The 21,538-nt window shown below is 34.0% G+C and overlaps 1 protein-coding gene across 2 annotated transcripts in view; it reads right to left on the reverse strand.

Moving 5' to 3' along the window:
• LOC145248807 (uncharacterized) overlaps window positions 1–21,538 on the reverse strand; it is a 179,988-nt gene that overhangs the window by 112,145 nt on the left and 46,305 nt on the right. The window lies entirely within an intron of this gene.

The following is a 21,538-nucleotide window of genomic DNA, read 5'->3' on the forward strand; positions in this document are numbered from 1 at the left end:
TCACTAATGTAATACATAAACATTTTTTTTTAAATAAAATTAATCTATTATAACTAGCGGGACCTGTGGAAATTCTACAGGGGACTCATTCATATGTAATATATTGATGTTGGCATTCTGTAGATGTCCAGTGTAAATAGACACGCTATGATATTATTGTAACTTTTTTGTTAAAACTACAAAAGTATTTATCTAAGCTAGCAGGGACGCCCGGCAAAGCTCAGTTGTAAAGTACGCTTGAATATGATATTTAAATTCTTGCAGATTTCATATATATTATAATACAGGTAATGTTTTATCGATTTTTATATATTACTAGCGGGGGTACCTGGCGTTGCCCGGGTGTTTGTAGGCATGTGTGTTGGGCGGAGGGGGGGGTTAAATAAAGAAGAAAAAAAAGTTTTGGTAGGAAGGTAGGCTCGAAAACAAATATTAAAAAACGAAGAAAAACAAAAAATAAAACAGCGAAAAAGTTTTGGGAAGGAGGTAGGCCTGGACCCAATTGGTACCCGTATGTGTGTGTTGGGGGGGGGGTAGATAAAAAAAGAAGGCTTGAATTAAAAAACCAACAAAAATAACAACAAAAAATAAACAGCAAAAAAAGTTTTGGGAGGGAGGTAGGCTCGAACCTGAAGCCTTGAGCTTAATAGTCTGATGACATACTATGAGGCCAGGAAGCCAGGGACTTTTGATTAGTCAAAAATAAGCGTTTAAAAAATTGAAGGTGGTTTTTATAGGTCAAAACCGTAGCAGCAACAGCAAACGAATTCACAGCGCGAATTTTGTTGTAATTGTAAGATAAAAGTGGCTGAAATAAAATATATTTACGACCACGTTTCGTAAGTGTGAAATATTATGATCTGTGTAGCATATAAAAAGTTATGAGCGAGCAAGCCGAGAAGCACCAGGAAAAAAGCCTTTGGCGGACATACAGAAAAAATGCACACACACATAAGCATTTTCGCTTTTATATTATAGACTAGCAAAAGGGGAAAAAAGCCAGTCACCTAACCATCTCGGCCATGAGAGAGGGAAACTGATAAGGGCATTATATAAAGGTTTATGAAGCGAAATAAACAGGTGCGAGGAAGTGGCGTGGTGTCTGACCTAGTTTTGCGCTGCAAGCCAGATCGCTTTCGCTTTTCGAAGATGCGGCGAGCTGATAAAATTCGGGCTAATTAAATACACAAGCGACCCCTGTTATTAAGTCGTAGTTATCATGATTTAGACGCAATATAAAAAGTTTTAAGTATGAGAAAGCTTACCCAGAAGGCCGAGGAAAAAACCCATTTGTGGACATACATGAAAACGCACACACACACAAACATTTTCGCTTTTATATATATATATAGACTAGCAGGGGGGGGGTACCCGGCGATGCCCAGGTGTTTTGAGGTGTGTTTGGGTTTGGGTAAATGAAAACTCCGAGGGTGGGTGGGGGTTAAAATAAAAAAAAAAAGTTTTGGTAGGTGAGAATGAGGATCGAACCCGAACCCTTGAGGCAAAGTTGGAAATTAAAGTGTGAAAAAAAAAAAGACATGCAACGCTAACCACTGAGCCACGGCGACATACAACAGAAACACGTTTGAATTTATTTATTTAAGTATTAAAAACAGGTGGGCACAATAAAAGTTAACTCTGCTGCTTCTATTTGACCTAATTAATGAGGTCAAATAGAAGTCAAGCAGTTAACTTGGGTTTGTTTACCCAACTTTGACTGGTTTTTTCCCCAACAGATGTTGGGGAAGGGGAAACCACCTCCCCATTGTCTAGCTTGATTAGCAATTGTCTGATATATGGAGCTTGGTGGCCCCACATTGATCAAAGCTGATTGCTTCTGGATGTTCCCGGCGTGATGCCAAAAACAGGTTGTTAGCTTTTGAATTAGTTTCGCTTTTTATACGAAAAAGCCGAAAACACGTGAGAAGCCAAAATAGCAATAATTTTGTAAAAGTCGCTGTAAATAAATCTAGACGCTACACGCATTCCCAAATCATAGATATTATTATCTAGCGGGTATATAAACAGTTCTAAGCGATCGTAACCCCCCCCCCCGGAGCGTGTGCGAAAGAAGCCTTTGCGAGACATATACGAAATGGTCACACACATTTTGCCTTTTATATATATAGATGAAGTTGCGATTTCAAAAATATAAAAAAATCTAGACTGCATTAGCTTGAATCGAAACCGAAATAAAAACTTATGAAAAAAAAATATATATATAACTTGAGTTCCTTCAGCCATAATCGAAACCAAAACTTATAAAGAATTCTTGATAAAATTATTTATAAAAAAATTATTTATAAAAAAAAAAATAGATTACTGGAGTGCCATCAGTTATAATTAAAACCGAAATCAAAACATATGAAGAATTCTTGGTAAAATTATTTATTACAAGAAATGGAAGTACATAAGAATTAAACGACCCGGATGTTAGTGTAACACAGAAAATAACACACACGCTATCGTATTAATATATAGATACTAAAACTGAATTATTTTTCATCCTTCAAGTGACAATCCATCTTTTTAACTCTGGTCCTTAAAAAAAAAGAATATAACATGATCATTAGATTAATTTTTTTTAGTATAATGTAATTCATAAAACAGATTAAAATTTCTTTTCATAAAATTTAATTAACTCTTTATGGCCTGGTTGAACTAATTCGTTCACTCGTAAATGAATGAATATAACGGCATAAATAAAGTGGGAATTAATTCAAACACGCCTTGTACGTATTAGTTCAGTATCTGGATAGATGCCAGATACCTCCAGATTGCAACTGTCCATTGCTTACATTCAGTATGCCGCTATCTATCTCAGAGTGGAGGATTTCGTTTGTTGTCATAAACACTTTTTTCAAGCACTATGGATAATAATCCAAGTTTATGAAATTCAAAAATTTTCAGTGGTAGTTTAACTATTGAACTTCATAGTTTTTCCAGTTTGAAGACAATCTTATCATCATTACTCTTTAAATTAACTAAAATTAATAAATATTTTTAAAATCATCTACATCATAATTCAGGTCATAAAGGGCTAAAGAGTGTAGAAAGTGGACTTTGTGTTTACTTTTAGCAACCTTATAACTCTTGCTTCCTTTATTTTATCCTTTAGTCCTCACATTCCATGAGCGACGTTTCTTTTTTTTTTTTTTTTTTTTTACATAGGCGTCACCACTTATCAAGGCCGATAGGCCACTCAAAGATAAGGGTTAAAGAGTGTAGAGTAGTCAAAAGGACAATATAGTAATCGATAGTAATGGAAGTTCGGTAAATTTGTTAACTTAAGTGGAACGGCTCATCAGAAACTTGTTCACGTTGGACTTGAAGACAACCATATTATAGACAGCTGGAAAGCAGGAAAACGGAAGACAATTCCACAGGCGTGCAGTTCTAAGAAAGAAGCTTTGATCATGGAATCTATGTTTAGGTTTAGGCACAGATAAAGAGTGGGGAAAATTATTGATAATGTTTTCAGCTAGTCTAGTGTTTCTTGTGAAAGTTTGGCGAGGGGGGACCATAGATTGAAGCTCAGTCGAACACTTTCCATGAAAATAACGATAAAGCAGAGACAAACTCGCAACATCTCTTCTGTGAGATAGAGGTTGCAGCGAAGAGAAAAGGACATCTCCCACCAGGCCACGAAGTCTATTTTGAACCCTATCAAGGCAGGACAAGTCTTTTCTAGCAGCTCCTGCCCATATGTGGCAACAGTATTCCATCCTTGGACGTATCTGGCTCTTATATAGATAGAGAATTGCATCAGCAGTGAGATATCTACTGGATCGATAGAAGGATCCGACCATTTTTCCAGCGGCCTTGGCAACAGATTTGATGTACGTATTCCATTTAAGATCAGGAGTAAAAGTCAAGCCCAGAAGCCTGTCAAAACTTGAGGCCTCCCTAAGACGAGAGCCATTCATTTTAATTGATGCCAGATGGGGATCAGAACGTTGATGATGTAAAGATAGAAGCTTGGTTTTAGATGCATTAAAAGTAACCAGCCACTCCTTTCCCCATTGTACAACATGATCAAGATCAGAGGAGAGAGAATCGGAGAGAACTTGGTCGTTTACTGTCTTAGATGTGCTACCATAGATGGTAGTGTCGTGACAAAGAGGGAAGAATTGCTGTTTTCTGGGTCAGAATCTATTAATCTAACACTTATTTGTTGGCTACTTCCTTCTTTTTTAGTTCCTTACATCAAGTGGCTTCATGGATCGATTTCCATAAAAATAACACAAATATGATACATGGCAGATATTTGTGCCTTTCTTAGTCAAATAAAGGATGTTTTGTTTGTTGTAGACATCACTCGAATAGATCATATATCGATGATAGAGGTGTGAAATAGGTTTTGCCCTGAGAGTTTGTCAATTTGAAATATTAATGCACAAACCTCATCAGACATGAAGTTTTTGCATTAATAATCTTTACTGATTGCGTTCTAGAATGAAAAGAAGAAAATATTATAAATGCTCTTTATTGAAAGTTTTCAAACGAGCCATGATGGCTGCATGTATTCAATGCAGGTGTAGTAACAACACATTCTAAGACTGGTTTACTATCATGTCAGAAAGGAGAGATGGAAAGAAAAAGGGAAAGAAAGAGGGGAGATAGAGGAAAATGGGAGAACAAGAAAGGGGACATAGAAGACAATGGGAAAACAAAAAAGGGGACATAGAAGGCAATGGGAGAACAAGAAAGGGGAGATAGGACAAAAGGAGAACAAGAAAGGGGAGATAGAGGACAAAAGGAGGACAAGAAAGGGGAGATAGAGGACAAAAGGAGGACAAGAAAGGGGAGATAGAGGACAAAGGGAGAACAAAAAAGGACAAAAAAGAGGTGAGATAGAGAAGGCAGAGAGAAAACAAGAAAGTGGGAAGACAAAGAGGAAAGAAAGAAAATAGACAAAGGTAGATTTAGAGAGGTGTAGAGGAAAATAAAAGGAAAAAAAGGATGCAAGAAAAAGAGAGAGGAACAAAGAAAAAGAAGAAACAAAGACAAAAAAGAGAAGACATACAACAGAGAAAGAGAAAGAGGGGTAGGGGCAAAGGAAGAAAAAGAAAGATAAAGGATGACAGAGAGAAAAGGAGAGAGGGAGGAGGAGGGAAAGAAAATAAAAGAGACAAAAAGAAAACAGAAGATGAGAAAAAATAAAGAGAGAAAAAAAAAAGAAAAGCAAACAAAAAATCAAGAATAAAAAAATTTCAAGATTAACAGAAAAATCAAGAATAAAAGAAAAAAAAAAAAACAAATAAAAAAAACAAGAATAAAAGAAAAAAATAATCAATTGTTTTTGCAAGTGGAATAATCGCAAGTATCCACATTTGGATACAATGGCCCTTTTAAAATGGCTCTTAACAGAAAAGGCCATAAAATGAACAACTTAAGCACCTTGGTTGATTCAAAAGGTCATCAAGTAGGAAATTATGTGCTTTTGTGCAAAAATGTTGAAAGATATTCAATCAGTAACAAGAATAAAATTAGTCAAATTGAGATAAATGATTTTAGCAAGCTGCCTGGCATTAACCAGATTTAAAATATGCATACATATGATATTTTAATTCATACAGAGTTTTCATGTATTTTTATAGAGGCAATTCTCTATATAGTAATGATTTCAAAAGTTACAAAAAAAAAAAAAAGAGAAGGATGTTCTTGGTACCACCCACTAGAATCCAAACCAAAACGTTTAGCACTCCTGCCTTAGTTGTCATTTATCTCTTCAGCGTTGTTATCCTCTTAGTTACCAACAGATGGATACAAAATATTAAAAATTAAGAAACTTTGAGCTATGAATGTTTAATTTTGTGCATGCGCAAATGTAAGAGTAAGGTTTTACTTAACTTACCCTGCCAAGGCTAACTGTTTTGTTTTTCAATTTTGACTCTTTAGCAGCAATTTTTGCCGGGTAAAAACTAAATTGAAAGTGTGCAACAGGTTCACATTTCTTCTTAACTATTATATAAAAGGGACTGTGTGTGTGTGTGAGAGAGAGAGAGAGAGAGAGAGAGAGAGAGAGAGAGAGAGAGATTGTTCCCTATGGACTCTGAAACGGCTGGACCGATTTTTTTTTGCTTCATTTTTTTTTTTTTTTTTTGTCGCTTTGATCTTCACTATGTGGACTGCTGGGATGGCAGAATCTAAAGTTGACAGATTTTTTTTCTTTCTTGTTAATTATTAAGACGTCCGGTTTTCTAGCTTGAAAGTTTATCAGTTTGCATCTCTATCTCAAAGGATTTTGTGGTTTTCGTTTTCCAGTACTGTTTCTGCTTTGTGTTTTAACCATTTGTCAGCATGTTTGAGGTGCAGTCGTCTGCAGAGTTATTATTATTAATATTATTATTATTATAGTATAAAAATTGGACAAGATTCATATATATATATATATATATATATATATATATATATATATATATATATAAAAGGCAAAATGTGTGTGACCATTTCGTGTATGTCTTCAAAAGGCTTTTCGAACACATGCTCCCGGGGTCGTTACTATTGCTTAAAACTGTGTACATAGGTCCTATATAATAATATCTAGGAATTAGGAAAGCGCGTAGCGTATAAATTTATTTACGTCGATTTTTACAAAATTATTGCTATTTTGGCTTCTCGCGTGTTGATTGGGCTTTTTAGTATAAATAAACTGAAACTAAACTCAAACGACGTGTTCGCGGCATTGCGCTGTGAAAAACGTCCAGAAGCAATCAGCTTTGATCAATCTTGTATGTCAGACAGTTAAATTTCGATAAACAAACTTTTCGAGCACACGCTCCCGAGGTCGTTACTATCGCTAAAAACTGTGTATATAGGTTCTAGATAATAATATGTAGGATTTGCGAACGCATGTAGCTTATAGATTTATTTACGTCGACTTTTACAAAATTATTGCTATTTTGGCTTCTCGCGTGTTGATTGGGCTTTTTAGTATAAATAAACTGAAACTAAACTCAAACGGACGTTCTTGGCATTGCGCCAGTAAAAACGTCCAGCGTGACTCTATTTGACCTTCTTAATTAGGTCAAATGGAAGCAGTAGAGTTAACGCTTATTGCGCACGCCTGTTTTTATAGTTAAATAAATAATTTAAAACCTGTTTAACGTTGTCTGTTGCCGTGGCTCAATGGTTAACGTAGCACATTTTTTTTTTCACACATTAATTTCCAACTCAAGAGTACGGGTTCGATTCTCATACTCACCTACCAAAACATTTTTTTTTTTATTATGTAACCCCCCCCCCCCGGAGTTTTGATTTACCCCAAGACACCCGGGCATCGCCGGGTACCCCCCGCTAGTATATATATAAAAGGCAAAGCGCACGCGAGAGTTTTTTGCATGTCCAAGAAAGGCTTTTTTTTTCGGGGGGGGGGGGGGGGGCGGATTACTATTGCTTAGAACTTCGTGGCTAGATTTATTTACATCGACTTTTACACAATTATTGCTATTTCGGCCCCTCTCGTGTTGATTCGGCTTTTTCGTATAAAAGCGAAACTGATGTGAAACTAAGGCACTGTTCTCAACCTATGGGTTGGGAGCGTCCAGAAAGCAGTGGACGTTTGGTCAATGTCGGTTTTCACCGCCATATCAGACAATTGCTTTCATTTGAACACATTCCCCTAATAAAGAGGGGGGGGGCTGGTTTTCCCCAACGTGTTGGGGAAACAAAACCAGACAAAATTGGGTAAAAAAAAAAACAAACCAAAAAGAACTATCCCGCAGTTAAAATTAAGTGCGGAATTTACTTTCCTTTGACCTAATTAATTTCGCCGCGCACCTGCCACTTAAAAACGTTAAATTGAAATTGGTTTCAGTAACTTTCCTTTCGTGGGCGAGCAGTTAACTTACCAAGTTTTTCGCTTCAATGTTCCGGGTTCGATCCTACACCAAAACTTTTTATTTTATTTTTTTTTTATTTTACTTCTTTTTACATCAAGTTCGTTGGTTATTTGTTTTTTTTGTTTTTCCGATTTTTTTAAAAAGTTTCACATAGGGTTTTGATCACCCCCCCCCCAACACACACACACCTACAAAAAACTTTTCATTTTTTGTTTTGTTTTGTTTTTGTTCGTTTTTTTAATATTTGTTTTCGAGCCAACTTTCTTACCAAAACATTTTTTTAATCTACCCCCCCCCCACAACACACACACCCACAAACACCTGGGCAACGCCGGGTACCCCCAATAGTATAAGGATAAAATCTGACAGAATGTGCAGAAAAATAAAAATAAAATTTTTTTATTTTTTTATTTTACTTTGTCTTTTTATATTTTGTAAGGGATTAATTATTTTTATTTATTTATTTTTGTTACACTTGTACATGCAGTGGAATTGCATTTGAGAGATGATAACCAGTTTGTGTGTGCAAGAAGTGTAAGAAAGGAAACCGCCAAAAAACGATAATTCTATTCAACTAAAAGATTTCTAGTCATTCAGTAAAACAGAATCATAAGTTTGTGAAATATGCATTATTTTCATTTGCAGGATAAAACTGTAATGACATCAAACAGATTTGTGTAGAAATGGCATTAAAACAAAAACAGAAAATTCCATGTAAATGCTGGTTAATATGTAAAAAAAATAAATAAAAATAAAATGTAACCTTACTATAAAAAAATGTTACATTAAAAATATATATATATATATTATTGATACTACTCATTCCACATCTTGATTGTTATATATACAACGTTTCGGCCGATGTAACCTCCAACATTCTTCTGATGCATCATTGTCAATTTGGGAACCTTCTGTTTGAACCTTTTATAAAACATAAAACCAAACACTGTTTAATTCACGAGGAGAGATCGTTTTAATTTTGTCAGCCATCATCAGAGAAAAGTGCTAAAATTTTCATGGCTAACCCTGATTATTCTTGCCCACACTGAGGACTGAACCTTCAACCTTCAAAAGAGTTTCACTTAGAATTGAATTTTACTTAGTACTTTATCCATTACGCCACGTGTCCTTGCGGACTTACTTAAAACTTATACCTTTTGTTTTAATTTTCTTATTTTGTTTTTCATAGGGATGGGGAATCCCACTGGATGCCAGACAATCATCCACAATTTCAGTCACTCCAGTAAGATTCTAATCGTTCTTTTGAGTGCAATTGTTTGAATTTCTCTTGCACTTGGTTCATCGGGTATATTCTACTCAGATATGGCTGACAAAATGAGAGATTAAATAAAGGGTTCCATTCCAAATTCTGTACAAATTCCTAAGTTCGACAGAAAGATTCCAGAGTTCGGCTTGATACATCTGAATAAGGTCAGAGGTTACATCGACCGAAACGTGAAAACAACATTGAAGATAAGAGCAGTAGTCCAAATAATACAAATTATCAACCGTCATCTCAAAAATTCAGAAACATAAAATCAAATATGCTTAGAGATGTGGTTTGATTTCGTCTCTTAATTTTATTCAAATGCAGCAGCTGTGCACAAAGAAGCATAAAGATAAACAAACAAATGTAAAAACATAAGCCGGTCGATAAGGAGGCGATAAAGCCTGGGGGTGGATGGCGTTGGGAAATGGAACTTTTTTTTCTGTGGGGAGCTGGTGCAGACATTCTATTTGTAAGATAAAGAATACGAGTTGCTGGAAGTGAATAATAATAATAATAAAAAAATCACAACAGTGAAAGGTGAAGACAAGGTAAAGAGAAGTCGACTTTAGAAGAAAGTTGGCAGAGAATGAGTCAACTGCCAAGATGTCTGTCTAGCCTCTGTCTAGACTTGATCTTTAAGTAAATGAGAGAGAATAGCCGTGGAAGCGAGGGTATTTATTTAACATTAGAAAGAATAAAGCGAATGGTGTAGGGTTGAATAATCTATATATAATATGCTTAGTAATGTTTGTATAGCATTTGTACATATATTATCACCTTTAACCCCCTCCCCTCCCAAATAGAAATCGCCCAATCGCTGAAAATGAAATGCAAACAAAAGAACTATTTCAAAATTAACTGGTGTCACAGGGTAAAATTTAAAAAAAATTTTTAATAGTCACAATAATTCAACTAACTACTATTTTCAGTTTTTTTTTTTTTTAACACGTTTCCGTTAATATAACAAAAAAAAATCCAATGGAAACGAAAATCATGAAAAGATAAATGACTTTCTTAGGACATATTTACAGTCAAAGAGGAAAGGAATATCTGGTATCGACTGGTAGAATGCCAGGATCAAAGAGAAGCAAGGTTGACCAAGACACACTTTGATGGACAACTTGATCAATTGGAGGGAGTTATTGTCAAAAGTTAAGCTGTTTGGGGCTATGGATAGCCGCTTGCATTAGAGAGCTATGGTCACTAACGCTGTTAAACGGCAAGGCTGATGATGATTCAATGTAATTCTTATGCACTTAATTGTTAGAATTCTAAATAAATTCAAGAGTGACATTAGTCTTATTTCAAGAATATTTAATTGACATAGTTTTTTTATGGTAAGAAGAACGTTATTTTTTTTTAATAATAAAAAATTCTTACAATAAATAAAAAGTTCTCCTTCATAGTTCAATCTGAATTAGAAAAAAAAAAGAGAGAGAGAGAAAAAAAGAGAGAGAGAGAGAAAAAAAAAAAAAAACAACAACAAAAAACATAAAAATCTTTTGTGACTACATATGATTCATCTGGGAATGAAAATGCCATATTCCAAAAATCACTAAAATTGATCAAGTATTGTTTTTAAAGAAAATCATTGTAAACGATTTTAAGCGATTAATGTGAAATTGTTAGCATTACAAGACTGATCTCACAAGTTTTAATTATTGTTAAGTTATCTGTCCTTGTACTATTTTACAAAATGGCGACGTGAGATAGTCCTCTTTGCTTACTCATAAAATTTGATTTTCTTAGTTAAAAACAAAACAAACAAAACAAAAAAGTTACTTGATCAATTTATGATATTTGGAATATGACTGGTATGTACATCAAAGATTTTTCTGTATTTTTGTTTTATTTTTTATTTGGGTTGAACTGTTGACTTGCACCAAAATTTATTTCATTTGTTTAACTAATATTTAAGTAAATATTACTCTTACGGTAAAGAAGATATATTGTTATAAAAAGTTTAAAGTTTTAACAACTTTAAAAAAATAAAGAGACATGTTTTATTTAAAGAATATATTTAACTGACAATGGAAGTTACTTTTAGAAGAGATTCCTGCTTAATATCATTAACACTCAGAGACATTTTAAACAAAAACAGGAAATTATACAGATTAAAAAACAAAAAACACCGTGGAATTGTCGCTAGTTTCACTAGTAATTAGTATTGTAACAATCAGTATTTATTTATTTATTATTATTATTATTTTTAATTCATATTCACTGCAAACAAGGCATATTGCTACATGGATGTAAGAGGCTACTATTTGGCAGCATGTCTACAGGAGGCACTCTGTAGGGAGTTAAGCAACGAGATGTCTGTTCACATTACATTTAAATTTCTGCATGTTAGTTATAAGACAAAGAAGGAATTATAAACTCTAGTAGTTTGTGGGAAGAAACTATTAGAATAAAAGACTTTCCGGCATCTAGGAACCTCTCCAGCGAAGGGGTGGGATTTTGCTGCTTATCGACAGTATTTATGATGAGGGGGCACAAGTCAGGGCTCTACATTGCGAGTGAAACAGTCGCATTTGCAAGTGATTTTTCAAAGTGGCGACTAGAAATAATAAAACGCTTATCTTTTGGCGATTGTATTTCTTTCACTGACAATCTTCCAAAGCTCACTACTGAGTGAAAAATATTTTTACAACTTCCTTTTTTAATAAAACGAACAAAGTTAAATTATTTCAACAATAAAAGTTTAATAGAACAATATACTTTTTTTTTTTTTTTTTTTTTAACGAAAAGCTGTTTAAAAAAAACATTTGAAGAAAACAGTATCAACATAAAATTTGTTGTATATTTAGAATTACACTTATTTAAAAAATATACAGAAAAATCTTTATGATGTACATACTCGTCACAGAATGAAGATGTCATATTCTAAAAATCATGTGGGTTTGGCTAGTAAACGGAAATATTTAGTTATCAAAGGTCAACTAAAGATATATTTGTCCATAGAGCCCTGCAAGTGCATCAAGTTTGTTAGCACATTCTATGAAAGTATTTGTAAAACAGGCACAAGGATGCAGCATTTCAGTGATGGGACAGAGGTTAGAGTTTTGTTGATAGTACGGGACCTATTAGGTTGAAAACTCACTTTTTGGCCCCTGTTTAAGATGTACCAACACAGATGCGTCATATGAATTAGTATTATGACAATCAGGTTAATGGCGATATAAAGGAAAAAAAAAAAAACAATAAGATCGGAAGAAACAAATAGGATAAATTGCTTTTTTTTTGTTTTTGAAAAATCTAATAAAATTTCTTAAACAAAAACAAATATTATTTTTAAAAACACAACATGTGCTTAGTCATAAAAATCTGCTTTCTTTGTAAAACATTAACACAAAAAGCTAAAAACTGTTTTTAATTTTCTTCTACACCTTTTTCTTTTTAGTTGACCAAAAACTTAATGCTATACATCAGCCTTATATTCTGTTTGACATGCTGACAATGTGTTGGGCAGCTTTTTGAAATTGACTTCCAAACTGACCTCTCCTATTATCAGGTCTTTAGTTATCTCTCAAATCCATTCTTATCAATTCCTCCCATTTTTACCTCAGCCATACTCTGCCAACTGACCCTGCTTTCTCAACTGTTCTACATCCACTTACTCAACGTGACACTTTCATAACAAAACATTAAAAGAACACGTTTTAAACAACAACAAAAAAAAGTGCATGAGAAGCACATGCGCTTTACAATAAACGCGTACTTGTGCACCACGGGTTACTGCTGGTGAGCAATCAAGAAACGATTCAATTAAAGAAAAGTCTTGTGTGCATACGCCCGGTCTTCATTTTTTTTTAGCATCGCTTCCCATGCATGTGTGGCCGTTGATCGCCCAGTGATTGCTCATCACCTTTTAACTCAAGATGAATAAAACTCATGCACGGAAACACAAGACCACTATAAACATCATCATCATCATCATCACCACCGGCTTCCTCACAACCATCACGACTATCACCATCCTCGATTTAACTTCTGTTTTACATGCTATTTTAGCTTATCGAAAAAAATTAATGCTGTATATCATCATTATATTCTATTTGATATGCTGACAATTTATTAATTATTCGTTTTAATAATTTTTAAATAGAAAAACGTTGGCTGTAATTGCAATGAAAAACGTAACTTTATAAAGATACTAGCATTTCAACCCGTATGTTGAGCAAAAAAAAAAAAGTCAATTTTTTAAAACTTTGACCCCTATTATGACCCCATAACATTTATTGTTTTGAGCTCAAATCAAGTTATTAAGTTAGATCCATGTTCAAGGAACCTATATCTAAAATTTCAAGTGTTTAGACCCAACATTGGCGGAGGAGTTTGGTAGAGTTCTCAAAGGTCAAATCGTTGAACTTTGACCCCTTAACAGCCAAATTTCTGGTGGAAAAAGGATTAGAAAGATTTTCCCAAATCTCAGTAACCTGTATATGAAATTTCGAGTCTGTAGACTGAAAATTGTCAGAGTTATTGCGCAAGAACATGTACACAAACACACACAGACACGTTCACTTTTATATATATAATAGAAAGACTAAGCTTTAATACAGTCTATTGGTAATTGAGTTTTGCAAATATCTATTCATATAAATATCAAGTTTTCTAAATCAAAAAATGATTTTGAAATTATATTTTGCCCAGAAACTTAAAATGTTATAATCAGTTGCATTAAATATTAAATTTTATGACACAAATAGATCACAAAGGAGTAAATAAATCTAAAATAAATTGTTTTTGCCCACTAATTTCCCAACTGTATATCCTTTAAAATAATTTGTTGTCAAATGTAATGTCTATCCCTTATTTAATGTCTGTTGTTTTTTTTTTATGTGACTGTTTTGTAAGTACTTCGATAGAATGTGTAACACTTGTGCCCTTCAACAAGCAGCAAAATCCCACCCCTCCACTGCAGACGTCCCTAGATGCTGGAAAACCTTCTACTCTAATAGTTTCTTCCGACAAACTGCTAGACTTTGGAATTTCCCTCCTGTCTTCTGCTTTCTTGATTGTACTAACATGCAGGAATTTAAATGTAATGTGAACAAATTTAATATCTAATAGAAATTTTAAGCATTTTAAGTTCTGTAATTATTGATTGGGAGTAAAATAATAATGGAGCAGACATCTTGTTTGTTGACAATAAAAATCTAATTAGTTTACTCATGACCAATAACTGCAAAAATTTATATACCACAAATAATTCTTACCAAAGGCAAGATAAATTACTTTTCTATCTCGTTGGATAAGTTTTCTTGTGTTTTAAATTAAAAAAAAAAAAAAAAATACCGGTGGAAACATCATCCAATAAATATTACCAATCATGTGAAAATAGAATGTTTTACCAGTATTTGGCTTAATTTTTGATTTTTGAGCAATTATCGAGGCTCAAAATGGCTATAACAAAACCGCCATTTTTTTGGAGGGGGGGGTTCTAACTCAACGGACGTAACACTACTTTTGTTTCAAAGTAAATAAATGTTTTACATTTTCTTGTTTCAAAGTAAATAAACGTTTTGTTAAAACAATAACAAAAAAACTTATCCAGGTAGGTAGAAGAGTAACTAATTTTGCCTTTGGTAACATTTATTTTTTGTATTTTTTTCACTCTCTTTTTTTTGTTTTGTTGGCTATTATAAAAAAAAATACCCCAAATAATTTATGTGACCAAAAGTAACATTTACCAAATAAAGTGTATTGTATTGATATTATTAAATGACACTGTGATCAAAATATCTCCATAGCGTCTTATTTTTATCATATTATTTATTTATTTTTTTGTACTTTTGCATTTTAGCTGGCATACGATCCCATAGTGTTCAGCTCGGTGTATTTACAGAAGCTGGAACATCCACACTTGTGTATTTTAGTTGACTAATGTTAGACTAACAAAACTAGAAACTTACCCACTGACCCGGCTTATGTGATTAGGTGATTTTTCAGTGCCTACTACAAGTACAGTGACCTATTAATTGCTAGGAGAAAGTTCTATTTACTTGGCTGACACAGGAGGCTAACTTGCATACAAGGCTTGTTCAGTGAGGCATGCTGGGATTGCCCAGGTTAGGCTTAAAATAAGAATCTCCTCTCAATTACTTTTAGGTTCTACCACACTTGTGGGTGTGCCATCGATATTGAGGGGTTGACCTTCACCTTGTCGCTTTATGTTCTGAGTTTTTACTCCAGAAGCCCAGATGGCAAATATAGATACTAACAGGGCTATCCGACGATAAATAAATAAATAAATAGATGTTAAATAGTGATCTGTTCTCACTTCTGTCTTTAAAAGAAATTCCATTATTCTGATGTGAGGAGTGATAGAAATAAAACTTGAGGGTACTACTGAAAACGCCAAATAAAATTAAAGCTGCCCCCAGAGCACTACTAAAGCCAAGTTTCTCCCTCTCCTTTCTTTGTAGAGAAATGACAATAGATGAGAAATGATAAATTAAATTCAGAGTTAGCATCTTCCAATTTGAAAAAATGCTGACTCATTTCCTGGGTTATATTAATACATGATAACATTAAAAACTGTGCTTGATTCTTGATAACATTAAATGATACAAATGGTATTTTGACCACCAAGGTGTGAATCCTTTTTTTTTTTTTTTTTTTTCTCTAAATTTTAAATAATTTTTTTTCAGTGCTATGCCGATTAAGAAAAAAATACAAATTTTGTAGGGATTTGTTGTGTATTTTTAAAATTTTAGCTGGACATACGTACAGATTAGCAGACAGACCTGGTTGTCCTGGAATTAAATAAGGATCAAAGAATGTTCACACTTCCAATACTTTTATTGTCATCGAAATCGGTGAAACCACCCATTCATAAATCAAATTGATTGATTGCCTACTCTAGTCAGGAACGCACGGCAATGTTCCTGGACAAAACTTCATATGCCTCCCCGCAGTGACTTAATCGACAAGACAATGTAGTCTACATTGCACTGTAGAGAATCTACTGTTAATTTTATAAAATTTTTATATAATGGCTTGAATTGAAGTTTAAAATACAAAGTCAAGTATCATGGTTCAAGTGTGCTCTAAACAGACATTTATTTCAAAAGCACCCCTATCTTTTTTTTTTTTCCACAGGAATCACTACTTATCAAGGCCCGGAGGCCACTCAAGAATAAGGGTCAATGGGTATACATTAGTCAATGTGATTATTGTGTAGTAAGCATAAGTAGTGGGAGTTTTGTAAATTGGATTACTTAGGAGAACGGTTTATCAAGAACTTGTTTACGTTAGACTTGAAGACAATCAGATTGTAGTCAGCTGGAAAGCAGGTAATCGGAAGAGAGTTCCACAAGTGCACAGTTCTAAGAAAGAAGCTTTGTTGATGGAATTTCTGCTGTTGATTTTATACATAGGGCCCTTCTGCTTGTGTTGTAATAAAACTTCTCAAATACACTTGTGATGTTAGGTGTTAACTGGTCAAAATCAGACTGTTCCTTCTTGAATCAGTTTTTTTCAATCATCAACTTTCCATAATTGAGTCATTCTGATATCAAACCCATCTAAGAACATTCCCAGACACATAATTATAATGTGCTTACCAACGTTGTTCAGAAGTGTTTTTTTTTTTAACTTTTATTTTTATTTATTGTTTTTTTTTCCTTAAAATAATAACTTTTTAAATATAATTTTGAAAATTAAATTAAATTTTAAAGAGGCACAAATAAATTGATTTTTTAAAAATTATTAACAATATTAAAATAGGTGATTTGTTTGTGAAAAAAATGGAAATAAATTTGTGTAAATATTTTTTGTTATTGCAATTGTGGTTTAAATAACATCTAAATAATATGATATAAATGTGGGAGTACCTCAGTGGCCTATCCTTGGACCTTTATTATTCCTAATATTCATAAATGACCTGCCTGATTAAATTGTCTCTGAGATGGGTATATTTGCTGATGACACCATGCTCTATAACAGGCATGACGGGAAAACAAATGAACACATATCTAAGGAAATGACAGAAACACTAGAGGAAGACCTCCAATCTGTAGTGGAATTGGGACAAAAATGGATGGTTACATTCAATGCTGCCAAGACCAAGCTTGTTTCCTTCAATAATTACAAGAAATCTTCTCTACCACCAATAGCAATAGCCAAAAACACATTACCTGAAAGTACTTCTTTTAAACTCCTTGGCCCAACGTTCACAGGGAACATGAGTTGGAACAGATACATTGAGAGCATTGTCAAGGCTGCTGCGAAGAAGGTGGGCTCTCTCTACCGTGCTAGAAAGCTACTTACACCTGAAAGTATCCCGTACCTTTATAAGGCCACCATTCGCCAATGTATGGGGTACTGTTGTCATATTTGGGCTGGCGCATGTGCTACTTGTCTCTCCCTCCTGAGCAGGGTTTAAAACAGAGTCGCCAACCTGATAAGTCCTGAATTGTCATCTAGGCTTCAGCCTTTGTCCCATCGACAAAATGTTGCATCCCTCTGCCTGTTCTACAAGTACTTTAATGGTGAATGCTCTGACGAACTACAAGCACTTGTACCCCCTTGACGTAAATACCCCTGACTAATCTGACAAGCAGCTAAATCCCACCCCTTCACAGTGGAAATTCCTAGGTGTAAGAAAACCTTCTACTCCAATAGCTTCTTCCCCAGAACTGCTAGACTTGTAAACTCTCTGCCAGGATTCTGCTTTCCCAACTGTACTGACATGCAGAAGTTCAAGTGTAATGTGAACAGACATCTTGCTACTCATCTCCCTTCATAATATCCATTCAACTTATGTCCTCGATAGTAGCCGAATTGATTTTTTTTTCATTTCTTTGGTAAATTTTTCAATTATCAAAAATTACCAAAATGTTAATATTCATGTTTGTATGAATAAATGCTAGTTAGTCTCAGTCTTTTTTTACAAATACTATCATGGCATGTGTTCATCAGAATTATTTGATTTATTCCTTGCTTCCTTTGTTCCAGTTCGCTTGACTTGTTAGCCTAGATATCGCCATCAATTCACTGTTTTAATACCTCTTCGTAATACAGTTTCCTATTCCAGTAGCTTCTTTCCAAGAACTGCAGGTTTGTGGAACTCTCTTCCTGCTGATTGTTTTCTTCCTAGCTATAGCCCTGGACTATCCAAAACTAAAGCCAATAGGCATCTCTTGTCTTTGTGATAATTATATTTTGTTCTTGTTAGCTCTTACATCAAGTGGCTTCATGCCTGGTCTGGAGCAATTTCCATAAATAAAAAAAATATCAATTCTTATCCAAACAACTGTAGAGAAGTTTATGTTCTTAATCAGAAAGATTCATTGATCATAATCTAAATTTATGTAACAAATTTAGCTAGAACCATTTAGCATAGCATCACTTGTATTTTTACTAATAATATTAACAAAGAAAAAGTGCAAAACTATTATTAAGTTAATAATAGCAAAAACTGAGCATAAGCATTGGATTTGGGATTATCTTAGTTTTTTTTTTTTCTATAGGAGTTTGGATTTTCTGTCTGGATGAAGATCCATTCTTATCTAGAAATCCACTTCCGTTAGTAGAATGAGCAAATGTAAAAATGAATGAAAAAGTAATCATCACTTAAATATTAATGATTTCAAAAACAAATATAGCACACAATAGTAATTGTTATAGAGAAAGTAATAAAACCCATTCGGTAAAAGAAAAGCAAAGTTTTCGTTCAATACCTTCCATGGTCAGTATTCTGCATAATCACTAGGGCTATGACAACAGCATATTCTTTTGATTGTTTTAACTCGAGTATATATCCGACAGTTAATCACCCGAGAACTACATCACTCTATATAAAAGTATATAAGATATCAACAAATACACACTCGAGAGTCAAAACAATAAAAAGAATATGCTGTTGTCCTTGCCCTAATAATCACCCACTTTGAAGCTACAAGTCTCTTTTAATGAAGATCTACATTAGGGAAGTAGGGTGCAGGGCGGAATTTAATTTTTAAAGTGACTCTAGAGTCAACAGTCTAATTCTTTTCAGCTGTCTTATCACTTCTGGGAGTGGGAGTCAAAATCAGGAGTATAAAGTTTGAGTAAATATTTTTATCTATATCCTACTAAAACGCTGTGCATCTTACTTATCCTATCACATGTTTCATGATATTGTTTTGTGACGTTTTCCATTAAAACAGCACAGTGAAAGTGTGCTGGGCTCATACCCGGTGTTAGGAAGTAGGAAAGGAAGAGAAAAGTAAATATGACCAAAAAAGGAGGAAATAGGTTTATCAACAGAACAATGGAGAGGAAGTTGTTCACAAAGGAACACAAAATAAAGCTTAAATGGGATTGTTAAGGTGTATGGCAATAAGGGGAAGAAAAGATCAATCAATATATTTTGGAGTTAATTTTAGGAGTGAATAAATGTCATCATGCTGTTTGTAAGCCTTTGTCTTCGTCGTAATTTCAAACGCAAGGTAATGTGTTTTTGTCTCCGTCTTGTATAAAGAACTTTATAATAGGAAACCCCTTCAAAAAGTGTTGTCTGTTTCCCCATTCTCAATAATGTATCACCCTTCCTGTGTTTAAAAGAACTGTCCATTTCACATCCCCTTACATCTTTCTCAGCCTCCTATTAATAACAGGAACCACTGTCACTGTGTAACCACGTAGTATTATAAATGTGAACTCTCTAAGTAATTGCGTAATTGTCATCACTGTGTAACTCGTTATATAAATCGCCCATCATGTACACCCTCTATGCAACAAATATCGATTGGGTACCCCTATTATTCAATATTTTTTATGCGTGTAAACCACGTGTAATACAACAAAATCACATTGACGCACCGGTTCTCGCTAGATCACTGAAGTTAAGCAACGCTGAGCCCGGCCAGTATCAGATGGAACTGTTTGTACCGCGCTGAGTCATAGAAATTTCCAGGTTGGTATCTATGGGTGCATTTTACTCATGGGGGAGGAAGGGGGTACACCCCTGTATCAAGACAGAAAGCAACAGGGAAACTACCATCTTTACTTGTCTTCCTGAGATTACCGTGGCTCTACAATCTGGAGAGCTGTGGTCACCGATGCTGTTAAATCAACAGGGCCACTGCATGCACCCCCCCCACCCCACCACTCCCTGACAGGTACCACTCTAAGAGACGCTGACAAAGCCAAAAGATAAGAGAAAAAAAACACGGAAACAGTGTTGAGGTCAGCGGTTATTGAGACTGTGAACATAAGTTATTACACAGTGCATAATAATAGATGACACCGCACAGTGGATGACGTCATAAAGAGATGATGTCATCCACTAAAACCAGTTGAAAAGATCCAAAAAATAAAGATGCATTATGACATCAAAAATGCTGAAGTAAACAAAAAGATGACATATACAAGTACGATATAAACGAACTGTCTACACCTGGAGGATCTAAGTTATTTTAAAAACTGACCCCAGAATGAGGAGACTGAATTTATTTCAACCAACCTTTCACCCCTCTCCTTCCTCTCTCGAGATATATATCCTGGCATTTAATCTAAACTTATTCTTGCTCTTTAAATCATGACCGGAAATTGCCTCATACTAAACCAAATTTAATAAGTCTACTTTGAAAGAGAGGACAAATCTTTGGCATTTCTAGTTAAAAAGGTTATGAGAAAGGATATCAAGCTGCCCTAATTCAAACAGGGATTGTCTTTCCGATTAATTCGGATATGTTTCTTTCTGCAGTCCTAAATATTCGGTGGTCGGTGCAAAAGCTTTTGCAGATTCAAAATTTCACCTTGAAAATGAAAAACTGTGTTTCTTAAAAATCTTGAAAATGAAAACTGTGTTTCTTAAAAATCTTAAAAAAAACAAAAAAAAAACAAGTAATGTTGCATGTTACATTAGAACAAGACAAAAAAAAAAAAAAAAATGGCGGTCATGATAGGGTTACATCTTAGAAATCTGGTAGAAACCCAGTCAGTAAATGTTAGGGTAATATTTATTGGGTGGGTTTCTACCATTACTTTGTTTTAATTTTTGAGCGATTATCAAGAGTTCATTTTTGCCATATTTTTGTTTTAATGTAACACTTAATACTACTTGCTTTTCTAACCAAATAAACGCTTTAAAATTAGTTAAACTAATAGAAACTTATCCTGCTAAATAGAAGAGTAACCTATTTTACCTTTGATAAGATTTATTTATTGTATATTTGCTTTTCAACAACTTTTTCATTCTGTTGTCTATTGTAAAAAAAAAAAAATTTTTTAAATGCCCAAAATCTTAATATTTATAGGCTCCAATATTATTTATAAGATTTGCAACATATTTGGTCTTAACATGTCGAGTGTGTAGTAAATGATGCCAAATTATATACTACTGGTGACACGTATAATCTCTTGGACAGAATTAAAAATTTGGCATGCAAAAAATAAACAATAAAAATACTACCACTTTGAACAATAATCA

This window comes from Euprymna scolopes, chromosome 27 (assembly GCF_053919585.1).
Source record: "Euprymna scolopes isolate OS-2025 chromosome 27, ASM5391958v1, whole genome shotgun sequence".
In the NCBI taxonomy this organism is placed as follows: domain Eukaryota; kingdom Metazoa; phylum Mollusca; class Cephalopoda; order Sepiida; family Sepiolidae; genus Euprymna; species Euprymna scolopes.